The sequence below is a fragment of the Rhinolophus hipposideros genome, assembly GCF_964194185.1.
Source record: "Rhinolophus hipposideros genome assembly, chromosome: 9".
NCBI lineage: Eukaryota > Metazoa > Chordata > Mammalia > Chiroptera > Rhinolophidae > Rhinolophus > Rhinolophus hipposideros.
This window is the reverse complement of record NC_138055.1, coordinates 48566998-48590533: the sequence shown is the minus strand read 5'-3', so window position 1 is coordinate 48590533 and position 23536 is coordinate 48566998. Positions and strand designations below refer to the sequence as shown.

General features: G+C 38.6%; 1 protein-coding gene across 2 annotated transcripts in view; it reads left to right on the top strand.

Moving 5' to 3' along the window:
- The first annotated feature begins 4328 nt into the window (after window positions 1-4328).
- The window catches only part of SCAF11 (SR-related CTD associated factor 11), a 61141-nt gene continuing 41933 nt past the window's right edge, over window positions 4329-23536 (top strand). For both annotated transcript variants that reach the window (XM_081061168.1, XM_081061167.1), the window contains exon 1: window positions 4329-4729. The gene's annotated coding sequence lies outside the window, so the exon portion shown is untranslated. The remainder of the gene's footprint in view (window positions 4730-23536) is intronic.

The window sequence follows — 23536 nt, the reverse complement described above, 5'->3', positions numbered from 1 at the left end:
TGTGGTGTTATTCATTATTTGTAAAAATAAAAATCAAAACCACCCTTTATGTGTTTCTATAACCATTGGAAAAAGTAGGGACAAAAACATCAATCTTTTAACATTGGTTTTTATCTAAGATTGGGATGGGGAGCAGAACGCTATAGTTTATATAATTCTAAATATATTTTATATACTTGTGTTGTGTGAATGGTTAAAATTATGCGTATTACCTTTCAGAAAAAGACAACAGAAAGTGATATGAGGAAGCAGTCTTAAAATGTAAACTATTTTTAGGTTTAGAGAGAAGAGAGAGAAATTAATTTCCAGTAAAGAAGAGATAGAAAATATTGAAGACAGCATAACCCATGGAGTGGTCTCTGAGGGGGTGGAGGGGACCTGTTTCAGAGCAGAGTCCCAGATGTACCAGGGCTGTGATGGCTTCACTGTTCCACAGGGAAATGCAAATAAACAAATGGAGTAGTTCATAAAATTTAGTTTTTTGGGGTTGCACATGCATTTCTTTTAGGAAATCGTGGTGATAAGAGATGGGAGGACTGTAAAAGTATATACTGTTATTTGTCAAGATTAAAAAGCCAGCAGCCCTATGTAAGTTCCCAAACTGTTAGAAATGTTAATGGTCCATAAATCCCAAAGTATGGAAAAAACAGATCTGCAGCCCATGTAGAAATCTAAGTCTTAAGTGAGAGAAGAGTTAATTCTTCCTCGGTGATGGAAGAAAACAAGTGTGTATGGTTATAAACATTACAGACAGACTTTGTAAGTATAGGGAAATAAGTTGAGGAAGTAATTTCCTATAAAGACTGTGGTAAGATCTTTTGCTGGGTTCAGGGTTGAAGGGCTCAGCAGGAGTATTGTGAGGTTGAGACTTGAGGGGAGTGGTAAAAATGTGGAAGAGATGCTGGGGGGAATAGGAGACCAATCTGAGAGAAAGTGAAGTCTTCAAGTTCAGAATAATATCTGACTATATAGTTGACTCTTGAACAACATGAAGGTTGCAGGCACCAACACCCCACACCGTTGAAAATCTGTGTATAATTTTTGACTCCCCCCAAACTTAACTACTATTAGCCTACTGCTGACAGAAAGTCTGACCGATAACATAAACAGCCAATCGGCATATATTTTGTATGTTATATGTATTATATACTGTATTCTTAAGATAAAGTAAGTTAGAGAAAAGAAAATGCTATAAAGAAAATAATAAAGAGAAAATGTTTACAGTACTGTGTGTATTACTGAAAATAATCTGCATATAAGTGGACCTGTGCAGTTCAAACCTGTGTTGTTCAAGGGTCAACTGTATTTTGTTCAGATTTGCTCTGTTATGAAATTGTCCCTCGGTCCTTTTTATAGTCTTTCCCTCGTTTGACACCTCTTGCCCTAACCCAGAACTTTGTTTTTATTCCCTTTATGGCATTTATATTCTTCCTTAGTTTGTTTTTGTACTTGTCTTATCTGTACCCACTAAGCTGTCTCTGAGATACTGTTCATTCATCTATAACCACAGCACCTCCCAGATAGTAAAACCCAATAGATTTTTGATGAAATAAATTTAATTCCACATAGAAAATAATTGGATAATAATCAGTATCATCCTGGTTAAAATTCTGCACTGTTGTGAAAACAAATAAAACACTGGCTTTAATTCCTGTAAATTAACTTTTCTTAATAGCATGCATTTTTCATTCCTTACAAAGACATTGCATATTTGGTTATGCTTCGTTCGTAAGAGTCTTAAACTATACATCCGTCAAATTTATACACTTCTGCTACAAAAGTGCTACAGAGGTCATTAAAATAAAAATTACTACAAGATATGGAAACTGAGGACCAGAAAAATTAGGTGATTTGTTCAAAACTGCTAAAGTTTTAAGTGACAGAGTCCATATTAGAACCACTTAATCCAGTGTCTTTATACCACGATTCCCATCTTAATTTGAATTTTGTTTTATATACAATTCATAATACTTAAACTAATAATAGCCATTATCTCTGATAAAGCTCTGTCAAAATTAATACTGATTATCCTTCATTTGTAAAGATGCCACTATAGGTTTGTTTCTCTGTGACAGGTTTGATATTTTAAGTGTTGGGTAAAATGCAACATGCCAATTGGGCATTCATTTGAATGGTATTTTATGATGCGTATCATTTGTGTTTTTTAAAATGGTTGTAATAAAATCTAAAACGTTGATGGTGATGGTTGATGTATCGATCTTTACTCCTGCATTTCATAGTTCATTTTTCGTTTGTTTAAAACTCTGTATCTCTCTATTATAAAACAAAAAATATTGAAACAGAGAGAATAATAAATTTTCATCATGCACACATAATTAGGAGGATGCTATACGTTCAGAAATATAGATGGTCTTTTCCCTGGGGAGGCAAGAAATGGGCTATTACAAACCACCACCCTCTTTTCTATTTGCACATGAAAGTGGAAACCACTAGTACATTAGCATTAAGAGCATTTTTCTCTTAAAACATGCTCACACAATACCTAGGAGGCCAACTATAAAACAGTGAAAAATTTATGATCTGCTAGTGAATAAATATACCAAGAGATTCTCATTGTTTAGTTTTGCTGGAACAGTATACTGTTATTTTTAATTTAAAGATTACAGTTTTCTATTTGACAAATGTTATCATTTGACCTTTAATTAAATTTTAAGAGAGACTATTTTCCCCCAAACAAACGGATTTTTATATAAAATACACACAGAAGAATGCAGCAACAGAAGCCTCTGCCTGGAGTTACACTGGTAGAGGTCCGATTCCCTAGGGTGAAGGCAAGCCATGTGTCCCTTGTGCTGGAGAGCTCCTACCAGCGCTTTTGATCTGATTACATCATATAATTCTCCGAACAAAGTTTTCGGTGGCGGTCTTAGTCATCCTTGACAACATTTCTTACAATGTACTGTTTGCTCTGACAGTGACAGGGAGAGGCCCCTCATAGGAATTTAATTTTTTTTCCATCCGAAGAAAGCATTTTAACTCATCCAGATCTTTGTTCCTTCAAATATCCCAAACACATTTAATTAGTGGCCATTTAATTCCCAAACTTCCTATCAAAAACTACGCACTGTAAAGCTCCGAAGGCTTTGAACTAGAAAGGCCGGCTGCCATGCATCCATTCCTTTAGCAATTATTTACCAAGTCTTTATTGGCAGGCACCGAGCCAGCAGCTGTTAGGCAAGGGATGAGACAGTGTCCCTGTGCTCACCGTGCGACACAGACTCTGTGCAGACCACACGCCACGCACAGGATGAGGGTGCCAGAGAAACGACCTCACCGTGCGGGGAGCAGGGGACACGGCAACCAGCCTCGTCTGGGCGAGTGTGGCAAAGAGGGCACCAGTTGGCGGGTCGAGAAGGTGGGGAGGAAGTCCTGGTGGGCAGGGCTCAGGGTAGCAGGGAGAGCCCCGCGCACAGGCGGGGCGGGCGAGGACGGAAGGCAGGCAAAGGCGGGCGTGGCGAGGCTGGCGGCGGGGGGCGGGGAAGCCCAGGCGGGTGGGGACAGCCCGGGGGCGGACCCATCTCCTGGGCGCTGGGCGCTGGCACGTGGCCTTGCCTGGGGGGACGAAAGGGCCGCCCGGTAACGGGGCGGCGGGGCGGCGGGGGGCACCGACGGCCCGAGCAGCCAGGAGCTTGAAGGAAGTGTCCAGAAGGGAAAGTACGAGTTTAAAGAGTCGGTGACTTTTAAAAAGCATGCAGAGGTATTTCTGAGGTAAAACAAAAGATCGGACAACCCCCCAGGGAAGGACTAGACAAGGGCACACGTTCCCCATCGCAGGCTCCGACAAATTACTGAATGAATAATCACTTGTTACTATCGGGCGTTGTTTAAATGCCCAGCGGGAGGGAAGAAAGAGGAGGGCTTACAGAAGTTACGGGCACGTCCATCTCCCCGCAGGATGCATTTCAGGTGGGCGACGCTGCTGGGTGAAAACTCAATCCCCCGCCAAGCAACAGGTTCACATTAACACTCTTTTCAAAATCAGATTACCATAAAGACAGGATAGCAAATGCTGCGCAAAGCCCCTCACGTGCAGGAGGCGCACAAGAGCCTCCTGCATTGTCCTCACCAACTTATCCAAACAGCCGCCCCACAGGCGCCTACTCCAGCGCTACAGGCACGGCGCATGCGCACAGGCCATATAGTGTGTGCGGTGGGGGAGGGCGGGGCAGGGAGAATGTTTCCCAGAAGCCCTTGCCACTCGCCGCCTTTCTCCCTCCCGCTCTTGAGCCGCGTGACGTGACTCCGCCCGCCACGTTCCTCCGTCGCAAACAGTGGTTTGCCAGCGCCCCCCTGCGGTCTCGTCGAGCGCTGCAGCCGTGCACGCAGGGCCAGAGCCAGCGAGCAGGGGGAGTGCGGCGGGTTCCGCTGCCGCCGTCGTCACCGTAGCGTGTCGACAGTGGCGGCGCGGCTGAGCGGAGCGAAGGGAGGGAGGGAGGGGGAGAGGAGAGAGGGAGGAGGCCAGACAAGGCGGGGGGAGGGGGAGCAGTGGTGGCGCAAGCCGCGCGGAGCAGCGCAGCCCGGGTCCGCTCCCCTCACTGCGGCCGCCTCCCGACCCGGCCGGCACAGCCGGCGCCCCAGCGGCCCCCCGGAACATCTCCAAGCAGCCGAAGGAGTCCTTGTTGGGGAACTTGGAGGCGGCGTGACGGGGACCTAGGGACCTGCAGTGGGGCCGCCGCCGCCGGAACGAGCTCCTGGACCTCGGCCTGAGGTAAACACGGGCCGACCGCGGGTGGCTGGGCTTGCGCAGCTGTCGGCGCGAGGTGGCGGCTACGGGCCAGCGCGGAGCGGAGGACGGGCCCGGGCCGGCGGGAGGGCGGACAAAGTTTTGGAACCTCGCGCGGCCCAGGCGGCGTCCTGCGCTCGGAGGAAAGTTGCAGCTGCCTTTCCCGGCGGGGGAAGCTGCGGCGGGGAGGAGCCCCCGCCCGTCTCGCTGCCCCGCGAGGGAGGCCTCGCTCCGGCCGCGGCCGCCGTCCCACGGTCGGCCCCCCGTCCCACTTCCTCCTTGTGGCCTACCCGTCTCCCGTCGCCTCAGCGGGCGAGTCCTGTCCCCGCCCGAGTGCCGGGTCGGCAGTGGGGGTTTTGAGCAAGGAGGCTCCACGGCGGAGGCGTCCCCGCACAGGCACCCCCGCCCCGCGGTGGAAACGTGTCCGGCTGGGCTTCCGGGAGCTCCCGACCCCGGCGTCCGCCTCACTTGGGAGACTCGGCTTTTGTCAATTGCGTCCATGCCCGCCTGTGAAACCGAACTTTACTGCGCCGTGACCTCTCACAAAGTGCGCGAGTGGGAAGAGCCGGCGCTCGCCTGCAGGCACCGCGCTTACCCGACGCCCCGCATTTCACTCTCTTCTCCCACCCCCAGTTTTTCTACCCGTTTCCCGGCCTGACAACAAAAGGCCCGGGAGTACTAACCTTAGCTGAATCCGTGGCCTCTCCTCGGCCCGACGGGGCGTGTTGAGCCATTAGAGACATTCCGATCGCTGGCTGGCGGCCGGGTCACTTCCACACGTTTTGAAAAATTGTTTTAAAACCAAACGCCAGACTTAGGGAAGTTGATTAAAACGTCCACAGATTCAAGTATTGAATTGTAACATACCCCCAGTACGTTTCTGTCCCGTATCACGTAGTGTCTACGGGTGGAGCGTTTTTCATTCATTTTGGATTACATTTTAACATCTTTGTCATGCTAGTTAGTGCCCGTGAGCTGAGATATTTAAACAAAACTGAGCAAACTGCTTTGGCTAGGAGATGCTGATGGTAAATTTTCCCAGTTTGGGCATTTTTCACGGAATTTTCGAAGAAGCGTATTAAAAATGTATTTTTCTTGTTTTAAAAGTTAATTCATGTATATGAGTACCTTAGCTTAGTAACAAAACATTGAAGGCAAAACGGCCTTAAGTAACTGATTTCTGTACTTTACTGGTAATTGTATTGAAAGTTTGATTTGTAATCACGTCTCTTTCCAGACCATTACTTTCTCTTTCCTGTTTCTTTAGCAGTTGGCTTCATCATCTCACTTTGTTTTGCTATTTAAGAACTGCAGTAAAAAGTTTGTGGGACTTTTGTTTTTTGTTGCTGATGTTTTTACCTTACTGGGCAGCAGAAATGAAATTTTGAAATTGTCTTTGACTTTTTTTGTTTTATCCTATTATATCACAGGTAATTTGAATTTGTGTTTATGCAACATGGTGTTTTTTTTAAGTAGCAATTCTTGTTACTACATTTGTGCACTGTAATATTTTTTGGTGCTTGAAGTATATTAATAATCATTCAGTTTTACATTCAGATAGTGACTTTTTTGCCTGAGAATTTGAGTATATTTTGAGATTTGGGTGGGGTAAGATTTGGATATTTATTTAATCTAAGTGTACTCATGCTGTAAAGACATTCTTCAGTATGTTAAGGGGGAAGAAAACTGTAAAAGAAAATGAAAAATTATTCCTAAATATTTTGCCTGAAATATGTGTCAGGGAAAAAAAAATTAAGGGGAACTTTTTTGTTTGTCTTTCCGTGGTGGTAATGGGGTCGATGGGTTAAGACTGAAACTCTTCAGGGGTCACTCCCTTTTCTTGAAAAGCTGTGCTGTTAATTAGCAGAGAGAGGATGAATCAGCGCTGTTACAGGATGATGTTGATTCCTCATCAGTAGCATCTTTTAGTAATAAATAAAAGTGTGTACTAGTATACTACTCTTTAACTTAATACTGAACTTTTAGGTACATCAGTGAGAAATGTAAAAGCCAACCAAAGAGTGGCAGGCATAAATAATACAAAGTCAGCCCTAGAATGATTCATTGTAACTTCCTTTTAGCAAGCTCTCCCATCCTTTGTCCTTGTCTTTTAGTGATGTAAATTGGATCTTAACTTACTTTGCCCAGTGAAATAAACAAGCTTAAAACCTAAATTCTTAATCATATCCTCTGTCCCAAAGAATAAATTTATAGCCCGGCACCTTATCTTGCGTCTGAGTGGTGATAACTTAGTAGCACTGAGTAGAGCCCAGAGTTAAAATACCCGGTATTATTCTGTTGCTATTCCCAAGACTCATCTTTGCATTGTCTTTTTTTTTTTTTTTAAGCTGTGGCCTTGTTAATTCCTAGTATTTAGGGGCATAAAAACTCAATATAAAATGGGAAAACACCACCATCCTCTCTCACTTGCAAAATAGCTTCCTAAAAAGTCTCACCATGACCTTTGTTCACCTGTAGTCTTTTAACATTCAACAGCCAGAGTGATCCTGTTAAAATCTGTCAGAGCGTGTCACTTCTCAAGTGGTTCTCTTCTCAGTCATGGTAAAATTCATAGCCCTTACTATGGTCTACCAGGCTCTGAGTATTTAAAAAAAAGAAAAGAAAACACCTTTTATTTATTTTAAGTGTGTTTTTGCAGGACTCATCAGCTCCAAGTCAATTAGTCTTTTTCAATCTAGTTGTGGAGGGCGCAGTTCACACTGGCCCATGCAGGGAATCGAACCGGCAACCCTGGTGTTACTCGCACTCACTCCTAACCACCTGAGCTAACTGGCTGCCCCTGAGTGTGTTTGTTTTGTTTTTTTAATTGGGGAATATTGGGGAACTGTGTTTCTCCAGGGCCCATCAGCTCCAAGTCATTATTCTTCAACCCAGTTGTGGAGGGCGAAGCTCAGCTCCAAGTCCAGTGGCTGTTTTCAATCCACTGTGCCGGGGGCGCAGCCCACCATCCCATGCGGGAATCGAACAGGCAGCCCTGTTGTTCAGAGCTGGTGCTGAACCAACTGAGCCATCTGAGTGCCCTTGAGTGTTTGGAGCCTCTACTTTCTTTCTGACTTCATTACCTCCCTCTTTCTCCAGCCACACTTCTCTGCTACCGAGGTTTTCTCTGACTACTCTGTGGAAAAGAGCAGGCCCTCCTTCCACATTTCCTAATCCTTTTAAGCCAGATATTTCTCCATAACACTTATCACTTTCCAACGCACTGTATAATTTACCCGCAAGTTTATTGTATTTTCTCATCACTCTAATGTAAGTTCTATGAGAATAGGATTTGTCAGTTTTGGTTACTGTTTTGTCCCCAAACACCTGAATAATGTGTGATACATAGTAGGTATTAATATACATTTAAATGATTAACTGCTTTCAGCTGGAAACATTTTTAAAACATTAATAGTAATTGGGGTTTGAAATTTTAGACTATGCAAGTTTCAGTCTTTTGCATAAACTACCAAGTTACTTAAATCCATGCATTATGTTTAGTTCAGGGGTCCACATTTTTAAAGGAGAATATGACAATGTGACTTTTAAACAGATTTGTCAGACTATAGAAGGAACTCATGCTTAGCTAAAAGGAGAGTGGTATAACTATCTTACTGTTTAAAATGTCATTTAGAAGCCAAATTAGACTTAATTTTGATAGTTCCAGAAGGCAGAACTAGTATTGTGGTGATGTGTATTGAGGGGGAGGAAAGGCATTAAGAGTGGATGTGGGAAAATTAGTTAAGGCTTTGCAGTAGTAGTACAGAGGAGATGAGAACAGCTTCAATTAGGATGAGAAATGTGGAGATGGGCAACAGTGAATGGGGATTTGGGATTAGTAGGTATCAGGTGATGGAATGAAAGTAAGAAAAATTTCAAAGATGACTTCTGAGTTAACTGCTGAGTTGATGATGGTACCAAATAAGGACCATGATTCTACTGATTCTTACATAAGGTTTGAAAGTACCTTTGCAACTTTCAGGTGGAAATTTCTGTAAGCAATTAGAGATATAGTTACAAAATTCAGAATAGTGGTATGGAAATAGAAATTTGGAGTCACATAGGTAGTTGAAACTATAGGTGGAATTACTTATGGAAGGGTATATAACTTAGAAAAAAGAGACACTAGACTGGAATCATAATGGCCTCTAACATTAAAAAAAAAATTGCTGGAGGAATATGAGCCCCCAAAGAATACTGTGCAAGAGAAGTAGGAGATGAGTGTGGTATTGCAGAAACCAAAGGAATATAGGCATACCTCAGTTTATTGAGCTTCACTATATTGTGTTTCACAATTATGTTTTTTTACAAATTGAAGAAAAGATTGTCCACCAGCAAAAATGTGCCTCACTTTATTGCTGTGGTCTGGAACTGAAACCGCAATTATCTCTCAAGTGTGCCTGTATTTCAAGGGGGAGAGGAGCCAGTAGGATCAGGTGTTGATGAGAGTTAAGTAAGGTTAAGAGCTAAAAGATTTTTTTCTTTGAATTTAACAACATGGAGCTCTTTGGCCTTTTGAACAAACAGGATAGTAGGCTGTTTTTGTTTTTTCAAACTGTTGGTCCTGTAATTGCTTAACTAAATTTAAAAGTACTGAGATCAAAGATTAAGAAATTATCCATCCACGTTACGGAAGAGACCTAATATTTATGAAACATTCATTGTGTGCCAACTGCTCTATTCTAGACATTTTGCATACATTTTTACTTGATCTTTTCAGTAGCCTTGAGTATGTCATTCCATTTTACAGAATGAGGCTCTGGAGAACTTAAATGACTTCCTAAGAATCTATACCCAAGTCCATCTGACTCTTTGGCCTCTAGTCATCATCATATTAGTTGGCCTCCCAAACTCCAGACCAGTGTTGTCTAGTGGACCTTTCTGTGGCGATGGAAGTGTTCTGTATCTGTACTGCCCAATCCAGTAGCTGACAACAACTGGTGGCTGTCTTTTGAGCACTTGAAATATGACCGAGGAACAGAATAGTGGTTACTGTATTGGACAGTGCAGATATAGATCAAAAGTCATTAAAAATGCCATAAATAATAAAGCAGTCTTTTCTTATACAGCAGTCCCCCCTTATCCACGGTTTTGCTTTCTGCGGTTTCAGCTGGTCACCTGTGGTCCAAAAATAGTATGGAAAATTCCAGAAGTAAACAATTCATAAGTTTTGAATCTCATGCCATCCCTCTCTAGGACATGCATTAATCATCCCAGCATATTCACGCTGTATATACTGCCTGCATGTTAATCACTTAATAGCGTTTTGGTTATCAGATCAATCACATTATTGCAGTGCTTATATTCAAATAACCCTTATTTTACTTAATGGCCCCAAAGTGCAAGAGTAGTGATGCTGGCAATTTGGATGTGCCAAAGAATATGCCAAAGAGAAGCCCTAAAGTGCTTCCTTTAAGTGAAAATGTGAACGTTCTCAACTTAGTAAGGAAAAAAAATTGTATGCTAAGGTGTACAGTAAGAACTGATCTACCTATGAAATTGTGAAGAAGAAATTCGTGCTACTTTGTTGAGAGACCACATTTATATAACTTGAATTACAGTATATTGTTATAATTCTACTTTATTAATTATTGTTAATCTACTGTGCCTACTTTTTAAATTAAACTTTATCATAGGTATATATGAATTGGGGGAAAAACATAATATATATACATGTCTATATATGGATATGTATCTCTCTATATAGACATGTATATATAGGGTTCTGTACTATTCATGGTATCAGGCATCCACTGGGAAATCTTGGAACGTATCCCCCGCGAATAAGGGATGACTACTATAATAGCAAGAGGTGGAAACATATTTTTTTGAAAGGAGTACTATTTTGCTTGTATGCTACTTTTAGGTGCTGTAAGTGAATATTGTAGGTAATCTTTGTTTTAACAATCTCAAACTTGCAGAAAAGTTCCAAGTGTAATGCAAAGAACTTTTTCCCCCCTGAGTCATTTGGGAGTAAGTTGCAGATGCATTTGGACAAGAACTTTGTTACATAAACTATATCAAAATCAGGAAATTAAAATTGCTGTATTACTACCACCTAACCCTCAGGCTTCATTCAAGTTTTGCCAGTTTCCATAGTAATTTCCTTTGCAATAAAAGAATCCCCAGCTCAGAATTCTGTGTTGCTTCTAATTGTAAAGTCTTTTTACACTCCTTCAACCTAGAACAATCCCTCAGTCTTTTCTTGATGTTCATGACCTTAACAACTTTAAAATATTACAGGTAATTTTGTTGTAAAATGTGTCTCAATTTGGGTTTGCCTAATGTTTCCTTGTGGTTGGATTCAGCTTGTACATTTTTTGGCAGGATTTTTACAGTAATAATGCTGTTTTCTCATTGTATCCTATCAGATGACATACAGTTTCTATTTGTACCATTACGGATGATAGGTACTTTGATCACTTAATTAAAGTGAAGTCTCCCTAGCTTCTTTTTATTTTTTTTATTTTTTATTAAAGTTATTGGAGATGACACTGGTTAATAAAATTACATAGGTTTCAAGTGTACAGTTCTGTAATGCATCCTCTGTATGTTGTACTGTGTGTTCACCACCCAAAGTCAAATCTCCTCCCATCACCATATATTTTACTTCCTTTACGCTTTTCTACCTCTCATCCTACCCTTCCCCTCTGGTAACCACTACACTGTTGTCTGTGTCTTGCGTTTTTGTTTTGTTTGTTTGTTGCTTTTAGTTTTATATCCCACATATGACTGAAATCATGGTTCTCGACTTTTTCCATCTCACATTGCTTGGCATTATGTTTTCAAGATCCATGTATGTTTTCTCAAATGGCAGTATTTCATCTTTTCTTATGAGTAATATTCCATTGTGTATATGTACCACATCTGTATCCAATCATCTATCGAAGGACACTTTGGTTATTTCCATGCCTTGGCAACCATGAATAATGCTTCAGTGAACATAGGGGTACATACGTCTTCATGTAAATGTTCTCAAATTTTGTGTGTATATACCCAGAAGAGGGATTGCTGGGTCATAATTCTATTCTTTTTTTTTTTTTTTTTTAGTTTTTTTCCCCCTCTTAGTAATTAATAAGTGTGGGGAATTATTTTGAGACTACATAAATTCATTCCTTATCAGACTTGCTTTTTTTCTCAAATTGTCCCAGCTTTCGCCAGCAAAAGCCCTTTCAAGGTAGTTTCTGTGTTCTTTTAACTTGCTTTTAGCACTTCCTTACTTTTTGACACAAGAAAATGTTCCAGGCTTACCTGTACTTTTCCTGCCACAGCCTAGAATCAACCATTTCTCAAAGGAGTATTTGTGTGTTTTTTGTTTGCTTGTTTTTTTAAAATTTTTGTTTGTGGAGAAAGGTATTTAGAAACTAAGATTTGAATGATAATATATATCTGTATATAGAAAACCATGAGTTGGTACCAATTTTCAATCCACAGTGTTTAAAGTTTTCTCCTTTTCCAAATTTGTAACTCCCTTCTCTTACAAGGAGAAACTTGGTTCCCATTATCCTTAGTGTATTTATTTATATGATCAATCCTCTGTAGCTATTTTCCATCGCCACTGCTGCTCCCTCCAGAGAGTCGCATAACATTTTCACTCAACTTAGGCTCTGACACCTTGTGCCAGGATGCATGGCTGACTTCAGATTTCTCATACCTCATGCTGAGGATCTCACCATTCTGCCTGAGTTCCAGTACCTCACGCTGGGCTCCCTCACCATCCTTATAATGGACAGCTTGCTCACTGACTTGGGCTCTACCATTTGTAGACAGAATAGCATATACAGACATGTTCTTTTAAAGATTACACTAATTTGTTTTTATAAAAGGTCATTATACCAGAATTTTTAGTGACAGTTGGTGATCAAATATGTTCTGAACTTTTTTTCATTTAAACCCTCTTGAGATTCACATCTCTATTAGTGATAAAACTAATCTTCCTCCTTGTTCTCCCTTTTATCCTTAGAGTTCTCAGATATACTTTTAGGGGAGTCTTTGTAATATAATTTTGACAATAATATAAAAAATTAGTTTACTTTTTGTACATAGGCTTTGGAGTTACACCTGGCTTTGAATTCTGGTTGTCCCATATACTGATTATCACCTTTTATAGGTGACTTAATCAGTGTCCCAATTTCCTCATCTATTTTAACTAAGTAACATTTACCTGAGTCCAATGGTAAAAGCAGCTAACTCTATGTTTCATGTCCTTTGGTTAGCTCTGTTTAGTGAGTGAGTTTCAAGCCTTTTTAACGCAGTGTTCTAGTGTTCAATGTTGGTGATGTTTTAGTTTTTAAAATGTACTGTGGTGTGCTTTTCTGAGGATTCAGTGAGCAAATGAATATTTAGTCATTGCCTGATATAAAGTAGGCATTCTCCCTACCCATAATCCTGTGGTGTATGTTTGTTGATACCTGTGTGCCTATTTGGTCTGGGGATGAAACGTGGTCTTTGCTCGTGGGGAGCTTAGTCCTAATCAGGCCTTCTTTATTGCTCCCCAGAGTTCTTTCTGTTTTTTTCCTAACTAGTTTCCATACTTTCCTCTCTTCCCTCATTTTGTGCTGTTGCATTATCTTCAAAACCTCCAATTTAAGCATCTTTGAAACCACTCTCAAAATCGATAAATGGAAGAGAGGTGGACTTTTCCTTAGTGATTCTCTGCTTCATACAAAACAAAATTTAAGTCCTACCTTGGACTTAAACTTTAAGTCCCTTTACGTTCTGGCTCATAATTATGTTTTTGCCCTTATCTCTATTGCTGTCCTAAATAAATTCATTCCAACTAAATCTTGAAAAATGCCTGTATCTCATATTTGGTACTTAGCATATGCTATCTTGTTCATCTTGTATCCGATTTCTCCACCTCACTTTTTGTACCAGGAAAGGGCATACTATCTTAACATGCCTTGTATTCCAATGCCAGGCTCAATATCCTGACAGTAGTAGTTCAGCAGCTTAAAGTGAACAAAAACAAATATAAATATTAAAGACAGCAGCCACAGCCACACTGCTTTGAAAATTCTCTGGGATTAGGGAAACAGCTTACAAATCATACATAATCTGTTAACATGAATATGATTGCAGCACATTTTGTATGTCTAGATGGCCTGTCAAGAAAATTGTTTCTTTAAACTACTTTTCTAATGGGGAATAAAATATTAATAACTTAAAAAATTTGTAAGCTATCATTCACCTGAAAACCTTATCGTAGAAGAGGTTTTAGATAGGACAGCTGTAGTGCATTAGGCCATATTCTTTAGGAACTGGTGTACATGTCCAGTTACTTAGACATCAGCATATGAATAATACGAGGGAGATGCAACAAAATATGAGGTGTGATCAACAAATACGGTGACTGCTGCTGCCGAGTGCCATCCAGCAGAAAGGCAGGGATCTTCAATATGGGAAGCGGCGCGTCAAACCTTAGTAACTGTGTGACAGGTTTCAACTTACTCGGTGCAGCTAGTCAGGTGTAAGCTACGATTGAGAGAAGGTGAGTTTTAAAGTATGCCGTAAATCACGAATCACAAACAACGCCTTAACATGAAACAGGCAAATGGAGGTTTCATCCTCCATCATGACTATGCTCTGTGTCTCACATGGCTTCTGGTATGGCAATTTCTGTCAAATAAAAATATTACAGTGTGTCCTCATCCTCCTTATTCACTGGATCTGGCACTGTGTGACTTCTGGCTCTTCCAGAGAGTCAAAATGACCATGAAAGGAATACATTTTTAACCGATTCAGGACATCGAGGCAGCCACGACAGTGTAACTAAAGACACTCACAAAAGAGGACTTCCAGAACTGCCTCTGAAAGTGGCAAGAACGATGGGATACGTGTGTTCAAAGTGTGTGTGTGGGGGGTATTTTGAGGGAGATTAATGGCAATGTGTCTTTTACTGTAATAAATTTTTTTAAATTTAAACATTCACTGTATTTTTTGATCATACCTCGTATGTTCAAGGCTATAATCTCCACAGGCTATGGATATGTGTTGTTTGTCAGACCTTTCAGTGCTATAGAAATGCGGCAGCCAGAGATAGAAAATTCAAATACCTCCTTTCCTTTCAGTCTCATCTTTGGTGGTATAATTTGGGTGGCCACTGTGTGTGATAGTATAGAACCTTTGGAAAGACTGGAGACTATGAAGTTGTCAGTCAAAAAGTACCTTTTTTGAAAACGTTAACAATTTATATTCTAGCCCATAATTGTTCTCTGATACTAGTCTTTTAAAAACATTTTTAAATTTCATTAACATACAGTAAAATTGACCTTTTTGGGGTGTGTAGTTCTGTGAACTTTAATACATATACAGATTTGTGTTACCACCACCAGCATCAGTGTTTAGAATGGTTCCGTCACCCCTAAAAAACTCACTTATGCTATCTTTGTAATCAAACCTTCCCCTAACCCAGGCAACCACTGATAATAGTTCATCACCAGTTTTGACCTTTTGAGAATGTCATATGAATGCAGTTGAGTAGTATGGAACTTTGAGACTGGCTTCTTTCACTCAGTATATTGCTTTTTAAATTCATCCAAGTTGTTGAGTGAAACACTAGTCCATTCCTTTTCATGGCTAAATGATATTCCATCGTATGGATGAATACCATAGGTTTAAAAATTTTTTATTATAGTTTACATACAATATTATATTAGTTTCAAGTGTATAACATAGTAACTAGACGTTTATATACCTTACATTGTGATCACTCTAAGTCTAATAACATGTCACCCCAAAGTTATTACGAACTATTGACTAATTATTGACTAAGTTATTACGAATTATTGACTAATTCCCTATGCTGTACATTACATCCCCATGATTTAATTCTGTAACTGTCATTTTGTATTACCAGTCAGTTTGTACTAGTTTATTTTTATAAAATCTAGTGTAGCAATTTGTTCCTTGTACTATCTTCATCTGGTTTTGGTACCATGGTAATGCTGGACTCATAAAATGAGTTGGAAAGTATTTATCTTCCATTTTCTGGAAGAGATTGTGTTGAACTTGTGTTATTTCTTCTTTCAGTGTTTAGTAAAATTCATCAGGGAAATTATCTGGGCCTGGAGATTTCTTTTTTGGAACTCTTTTAACTTCAAATTCAATTTATTTAAATAGTACTAGGGCTATTCAGTGCTATTCTATCTACTTAATCAGTCTTGCTAGAGGTTTACGTTTTATTGATCTGTTCAAAGAAAGAGCTTTTGGTTTCATTGATTTTTCTCTCTTTTTCTGTTTTTAATTTCATTGATTTTTGCTTTCTCTATTTCCTTCCTTCTGCCTGCTTTATATATGTTTTGCTTTTTTCTAGTTTCTTAAGGTAGAAGTTTAGGTCACTGATTTGAGACCTCTTCTGATATAAGCTCTTTAATGCTATAATGCTTTCACTGCGTCTCACATATTTTAACTACTGATATATTTGGGTTTTGGTTTGCCATTTTATTTTCTGTTTGTTCCCTCTGTTTTTATTCTTCTGTAACCTCTTTCTTTGGGTTATTTGAACATATTTTTAGTATTCTATTTAAATTTATTATTTTTGCCTGTATATACATTTTTAGTGGTTGCTCTAGGATCCTTATATCCTTATATATAATCCTTATATATTATACTTATATTTTAATTTGTCTTAAAATCAGTATTTTACCACTGCAAGAGAAATGTGGAAAAACCATACCACCATGTAGGTCTCTTTTCCCTTACCCATTTATGTTGTAATTGTCTTCTGCTACATCTACATATATTGGAAGGCTTACTAGAAAGTTATAATACTGGCTTTTAAGTGCCAAACATATTTTAAAGAATTCAAGAGGAGAATAGTTAATTATATTTACTCAGATATTTACTACTTCTGTTGCTCTTCCATTATTCCTCGTGTTCCATTTCCTCTGACTAAAGAACTTCATTTAGCAGTTCTTTTAGAGCTCGCAACTAATCTTACTGTTTTTCAACTGAGAATGTTCTTCTATTTCACATTTACTCCTTAAGGATAATTTTGCTAGATGGTGGATTCTAGGTTTACAGTCTTTTCCATTTTAGCACTTAAGAATGTTGTTCCACTTCCTTCTTCGTGCATACTTTCTGATGAGAAATCAATAGTTGTTCAGATCATTAATTCACCTTCCCCTCATAAGTAATGCATTGTTTTTTTCAGTTTGCTTGCAAGATTTTCCTTTGTAATTTTCAACAGTTTGATTGTGATATGTCTACCCATGAATTTCGTTGGAAGTACCTTGTTTGGGGTTTGTGAGCTTCTTCAATCTAGAAGTTTATGTTTTTCACCAAGTTTGGGATGTTTCAAGCCATTATTATTCTTGTTTCTTTCTACTCCTCCTCCTCTTTCTCCTCCCATTGCACTCATTTTCCTCTCCTTCTTGTGTTCTTGACATGAATGTTAGGGTTTTGGTATGTCCCACACATAAAATTCCTATTTGGTGGTTCTTTATATCATTTGTTTCTTTGCTCTGATTTTCTAGCTTTCCATTTGTTTCAGGACTATTTGTTCTTACTTGTTGGAGCATTTTTATACCTGCTTTAAAAATCTTTGTCAGGTAGTTCACCCAGTGCTCTAATATCTGTGTCTTGTTGGTTCTATTGGTTATATTTTCCCACACGAGTTTGAGATTTTTCTTGTTCTCTCTATGCCAAGTAATTTTGGATTGTTTTGGACATTTTGAACACTAAGTCATAAAACTCAGTGTCTTTTTTAAATGCTGTGGAGAATGTGGATATTTTTGTTTTAGCAGGCAGTTGAGTTTAGGCCACAGCTCCAACCAGCTTTCTGTAAGTTGTAGTTTTTAGTTCTGTTTTCAAATTTTTTGCAGTACTATTTGGATTTTTTGTTTCATATGAGCACTACCCAGTAGCCAATCTGTGACCTGCATGGGGGTTTATCCTATATTTTAGTTTTCAGAGTCTATGGTATGCTGCTATGGTTAAATTTATATATGTGAAGCTCAGGGGTGAACTAGGAGTTCATAAACAATTTATAGGTTATTTTCTCAAGCTCTTTTCTGTTATATCCATGGCATTTTCTAGATTCTTGGGGCTCCTTTTCTGTCATTTAGCTAGAAAGCTTGGTCTTCATATACTCCACTGTGGTGTACACTTGGCACAATTGCAGGGAGAGCCCCGTGACAGAAAAACAGGAGAAAAATCAATGAGAGTAGGCCAGAGTTCCTTCAGTTAGTGAGGATGGCTCCTCTCCCTCAGAGCTAAGGCTGCTGCTGGCCCTGATGCTGCCACTGTTGTAGGTGTCACCACTACATGATTGCTTGGGGAAAGGGACGTGGGGGATGAAAAACAGAGGGGGGGAAAAAGAGAGATTTCCCTCACTTTTTTCTGAGCGTTAAGAGACCCCTTTCCCACTCCTAGGACAGAACTAGAGAGGTTTTCGTAGAGTTTTTGCTCTCTGTTGTTACCAATGGTTTCAGGCTCCATTAAGTCCAAACTAGGGGTACAACTGGATGGGAAAAAAAGAAACTCACTGCCAGTTTGATAATATATCAGATTTTGGGCTCTTCCCCAATCCACCTGCTATTATTTACTTTCGAATTTTCAATTAGCTGCTTCATTTATTCTGTCTAGGCTTTATAGTTTGAGAGTAACAGGATGAAATGTGCTTACTCTATATAACCCAGAACTGGAACTCCCCAGTCTCATTTATTTTCTATTTTAGAATGTAATGGCAACTTAAGTCTCCTTATTTCACAGTTAAATATAGTTTGTCAATTATATTCTATCAGTTTTTTCAACATATATGTGATCCTGCCATGTGTAACAGTGTAAGCCCTGTTGAAATACTGCTACGTTAAATGTATTAGGTTAGTGCAAAAATAATTGCTGTTTTTGCAGTTTTTAACCTTTTAAACCGCAACTACTTTTGCACCAACCTGATAGAAGGAAATGGGAAAATTTCTTTTAGAGCACAGTTTTCATGAACTCTAATTTTCCATGATTATATTACATTTGAAAAACTATTTTTAATAGTTTAATCTCTGTTTTCTGCCTGAGGATTTTGGCTTGCCTTTCACTGTGGAAATGTTTTATTCTTATTTAAAATAACCTTTTGAAAATGTTTCAATAGTTAGGTTACTGGTCATCATGGAGCATAGTATGAGGTGACATGCTTAATTATTAGTGGACTCTTGGAATTCACTCACTATTGCAACCACTGTACGCAAGAATTTTAGAGATCATATGAAGTCTGTTCTTAGTTTTTGGAGGAACCTCCACACTGCCTTCCATAGCGGCTGCACCAATCTGCATTCCCGAAGTATACAAAGCAACTACTGACAGAACTAAAGGGAGAAAATGACCAAAACATTTTCCTATCCATAACTATTATGTTAAAATTATAGTAGGGGACCTAAAAACATCATTGATAGCTATGGATAGGTCATCCAAACAGAAAATAAGTAAAGAAATATCCACCCTAAATGACACACTAGATGAAATGGACATAATTGACTAATAGAGCACTTCATCCTAGAACATCACACTATATATTATTTTCTAGTGTACACGGAACATTCTCAAGGATAGATCATATATTGGGACATAAAACTAGTCTCAGCAAATTTAACAAGATTGAAATCATGCCAATCATATTCTATGATCACAAGGCTTTGAAATTGGATATCAACTGCAGAAAGAAAGCAGGAAAAACCACAAATTTAAACAACATACTTTTGAAGAACGGACTAGGTCAAAGAAGAAATAAGAGGAGCGAGAGATCCAGAAGGTACCATAGAAACAAATGAGAATGAAAATACATCCTATCAAAATTATTAGGATGCAACAAAAGCAATAATAAGCCGGAAATTTATGTCATTACAGGCCTATCTCAAGAAAAGAAAAATCCCAGATAATCACCTCATGTTACACCTTAAAGAACTAGAAAAAGAAGAACAAGTGAAACCCAAAGTCAGTAGAAGGAAGGAAATAATAAAAATCGAAGCAGAACTAAATGATAAATAGAGAACAAAAAGACAGTAGAAAAAATTAATGCAACAAAGGAAATACCATCACTTTTAAAGGTTAGGATTTCAACATATGAATGGGGGGGATAATAAATACTCAGACCCTAGTGGCATGTAAATGATTCCATGAAAAAAATTGAAAGTCTTCTGAGTTTCATATCCATTTCAGTTTTACTATTGATTGGTAGTTATAAAGTTGGGTGTAATTAAAACTATTGGTAGTAAAAATTCTGTTCCTGTTTTTATAAATAGATACTGAATTTACTGTTTCTCCTCATTAAGAATTTTATTTTAACTGAAAAATATGATGTGGAAAAAATATGTAACTACTGTGATCATGAGTAGAGCGAAATTGGTGCATTGAAAGGGACATTTTGTTTATTAAAGACCTATGTTATTTTTTTTAATTCATGGTGTTCAGGTAATTATACTGAGATAATTGTGTGAAAACATACTATTTCATAAAATTTGAAGAAAAAGAAGAGATACTTTCAGTCTGAAAAGCTTTTTCTGGGCATAAGCCTTTCATGACGTGGAGTCAGCACAGTGTATCTCTTATATTTACCTAATGGTCATTTTCATAGAGGAAGTCTCAAATGGCCAGAGCATCAGCTGACCTTTGTGCTCTAATTTGCATGTATCCTTTGGTTTTGAAAATTAAAATCATAACTATTATGTTAAAATTGACAATCCACTTCTGAGTCCTTTAAGGATGGAAATGCTATAATGGTCAGGGGGTTAGAAAAATACATTTTTAATCCATCTGTTCTCAGTTGGGAAGCCTACTTTTACAAGCACAAATGTTGAAAGAATTTGGTTCTCATTGTGTGCTTTTGTAATGTTTTGTTCTTACCTCCATTACTGCATGTGCAGGGATATAATTGCTGATTTTGGTTTTTGTCAGATATGTCAGTGCTTAAGGCCTAGTGGTACTTAGAAAATTGTGAGAACTGACTAAATATTTATTGAATGAATAAATAAATTAGAGACAGGCTGTAGAAATGTGGGGAGTCTGGTGTAGGGCCTATTTGAAAAAAGAAAAAAGTGATGACTGGTTAAGGATACTTAAGATCTTTAGTTTAGGAAATAATTTAAATTCTAGTAGTTGTTGAATTTCTGGGATGTTTAAATATCGTATCTTTTTCTAAATTGCCTTCTTAGGTGATATGACCAGTCTACATGTTCGGATACATTTTCTAATTCTAATTCTCCTTACTTTGTTTTAAATTTTTTTTGCCTATATGCTGAAAGTGACTTCTTGTGCTTCTCCCTCACTGAACAAAATGTTTTCGTAATTGTTGGCCTTCAGTACTTACGTGTGTCTTCATGTGTGAAGGCGTAGTTACTCTGTCAAAATGTCTTACATTCTATATAAATTGTTCTCACATCCAGCTGCCCTCTGTAATAAGTCATTCTTTATACTTTCCCTATTCTGTTTTCTTCTGGACCTAAGTTAAGTAACAGGAGCAGCTGAGTGAAAGTGAAATGAAATAGGACTAATTTTCATAATTCCCTCCCCAGAATAGTTTGATGGAAAACTGATTCCTTGACTGCTCAACCTGAAGAATGTTAAGGGCAGAAAGGCTTACAAATATTTGTATATTTACTAAATACTTTAAATGACATTCTTAGCTGCCACCTAGGATATTGTAGTTTCACTTAACCATGACTTATTTCCCCCTAGAATTGCCACATGTTACAACCATTTAAGTGTTTCATCCCCTATAACTGTGTAAAGTATAAAATAGGATACAAAAATCCTAGGACTATTTACTTCCAGTCCCAGATCTTGTGTCTTGGTTCAACATTTTTATTTGCAGATAAACCAGAATCTTGATAAATATTATAACTGTAGAATGAAGAACTTATTTATGTTTATACTGTAAGATCTGTTTGAAAAACTATTTGACAATTTGCATTTTGTGAAACTTTATTCAGCTTTTTCTATATTGATATTTTTTGCAATACAAGAGGGTTTTTTTGAATAATGAAAATCTATTCTTAGAGTCATACAGATTTATCATGATATATCTAAAATCCATTTGAGGTGGGGAGGTTTTCGTGTGTACATGTATGCTAGTTGTTGAGTACTTCTTTTGTGCTAAGCACTTTAAGTGGATTTTGTGATTATGTAGTTTAACCTTTACAATTGACTGAAGTGGTTACTACTGTTATCTCCATTTTATAGATGAGGAAACAGCCTTCAAAGAGGTTACTGTCACACAACTAGTGACAGACTAGTTGATTTGAACTCAGCGTTTATGTCAAACCTGTGCTAAAGGAACATCCCTGTCTCTATCCTGAAGAGTACTACCGTGTTGCCCCGAAAATCAGACCGAGCCGGACAATCAGCTCTAATGCATCTTTTGGAGCAAAAATTAATATGACCCGGTCATATTAATTTATATAAGACCTTAAGACCAGGTCTTACATTATAGTAAAATAAGACTAGGTCTTACATGAAGTTTTGCTCCAGAAGACGCATTAGAGCTGACTGTCTGGCTAGGTCTTATTTTTGGGGAAACAGGGTAGTATTAAAGTTCCAATATGAAACACGTAGGTGAAGGATATTCTAAACAAAAATGTGTCAGAATAGGCCACTTGAAGCAAAGAAGTCTTACAAAATCGTTATATGGTGGAAATCAGGTAAGAAAAAAAAACTTTGGAAGTATTCTGCAAGGGATTAAAAAATGAACAGTGACATAGCAGAAGCAGGAGTCAGTTGATTTATGTAGCAAAGAAGCTGGAAAGGAAATAACTTCCAAGCTGAAGGAGTTAATTGCCTTAACCTTACTCTGAAGTAAACAAGTTATAGGCAGTAGAGCAAATATTCATGACAGTTTATTTAAGCTAGATTGATAAAATAAATGTAGATAAATCAACAAAATCACATACCCTTTTGGGGATTTTAAAGACAATCAGGGACTACATTGCAGAACTATTGACTCAAACTGTGCCCGAGTACAGGTTGAATACAAATGTGGATAGATGCCTATACTTAAGAAAGCTGGAGAGGCCCTTTGTAAATGAGAGACTGAACCACATCTCCAAATTAGGCAATCTTCTATAGTCTTTAATAGGGTTGGCAAACTTTTTGGGGCCAGATTGTGATTATTTTTAGGCTTTGCAGAGTATATGGTTTCTGTCACAATTATTCAACTTTGTCATTGTAGCACAAAAGTAGCCATAGGCAATGTGTAAAGGAATGAGCGTGGCTGTGCTTCAACAGAACTTTATTTATAAAAAACGGCCAGCTTTTTTAACCACTGGCCTGTACTAGTAGATAGTATCCCTCCCTAGACATCAATAAAAAATAGCCTGTTTATGGTTTCTCCAAGAGGAAATAACATTTTTACAAGTAGAATCAAATTTTTGAGTAGATAATTGGGAGCACTTACTGGTTTTGTTTAAGACTGGGGTTGGGATGGAAGACCCGGCATTAACAGTAATGGTTAACATTCGAATACTTCCTATTGCTTGACTATGTCATAAGCACAGGTTTGCCTAACACCAGTGCCCCAGTCATTAATCACTGCAATACACCACTCAGAGTACCTTACTGAGTGTCGCATCTTTTTTAATTGATTTTTTTGGACAGAGGGTTGAATTTGGGGACTGGTTTATCTTTAATAGAAGATTGGAAATAAAGGATAAAGAAGAATAGACTATGAGAGGTTCTGAGAGTCACTGTGGGTTCTCTAAAGACTTTAGCCACACAAATCAGTATAGTATTTAGCATCTTCATGAAATGTGCCTTGTCCTCTGCTTAGGTGTTACCAACATAGTGACAGGCCTTACTTTTTCGCAATAT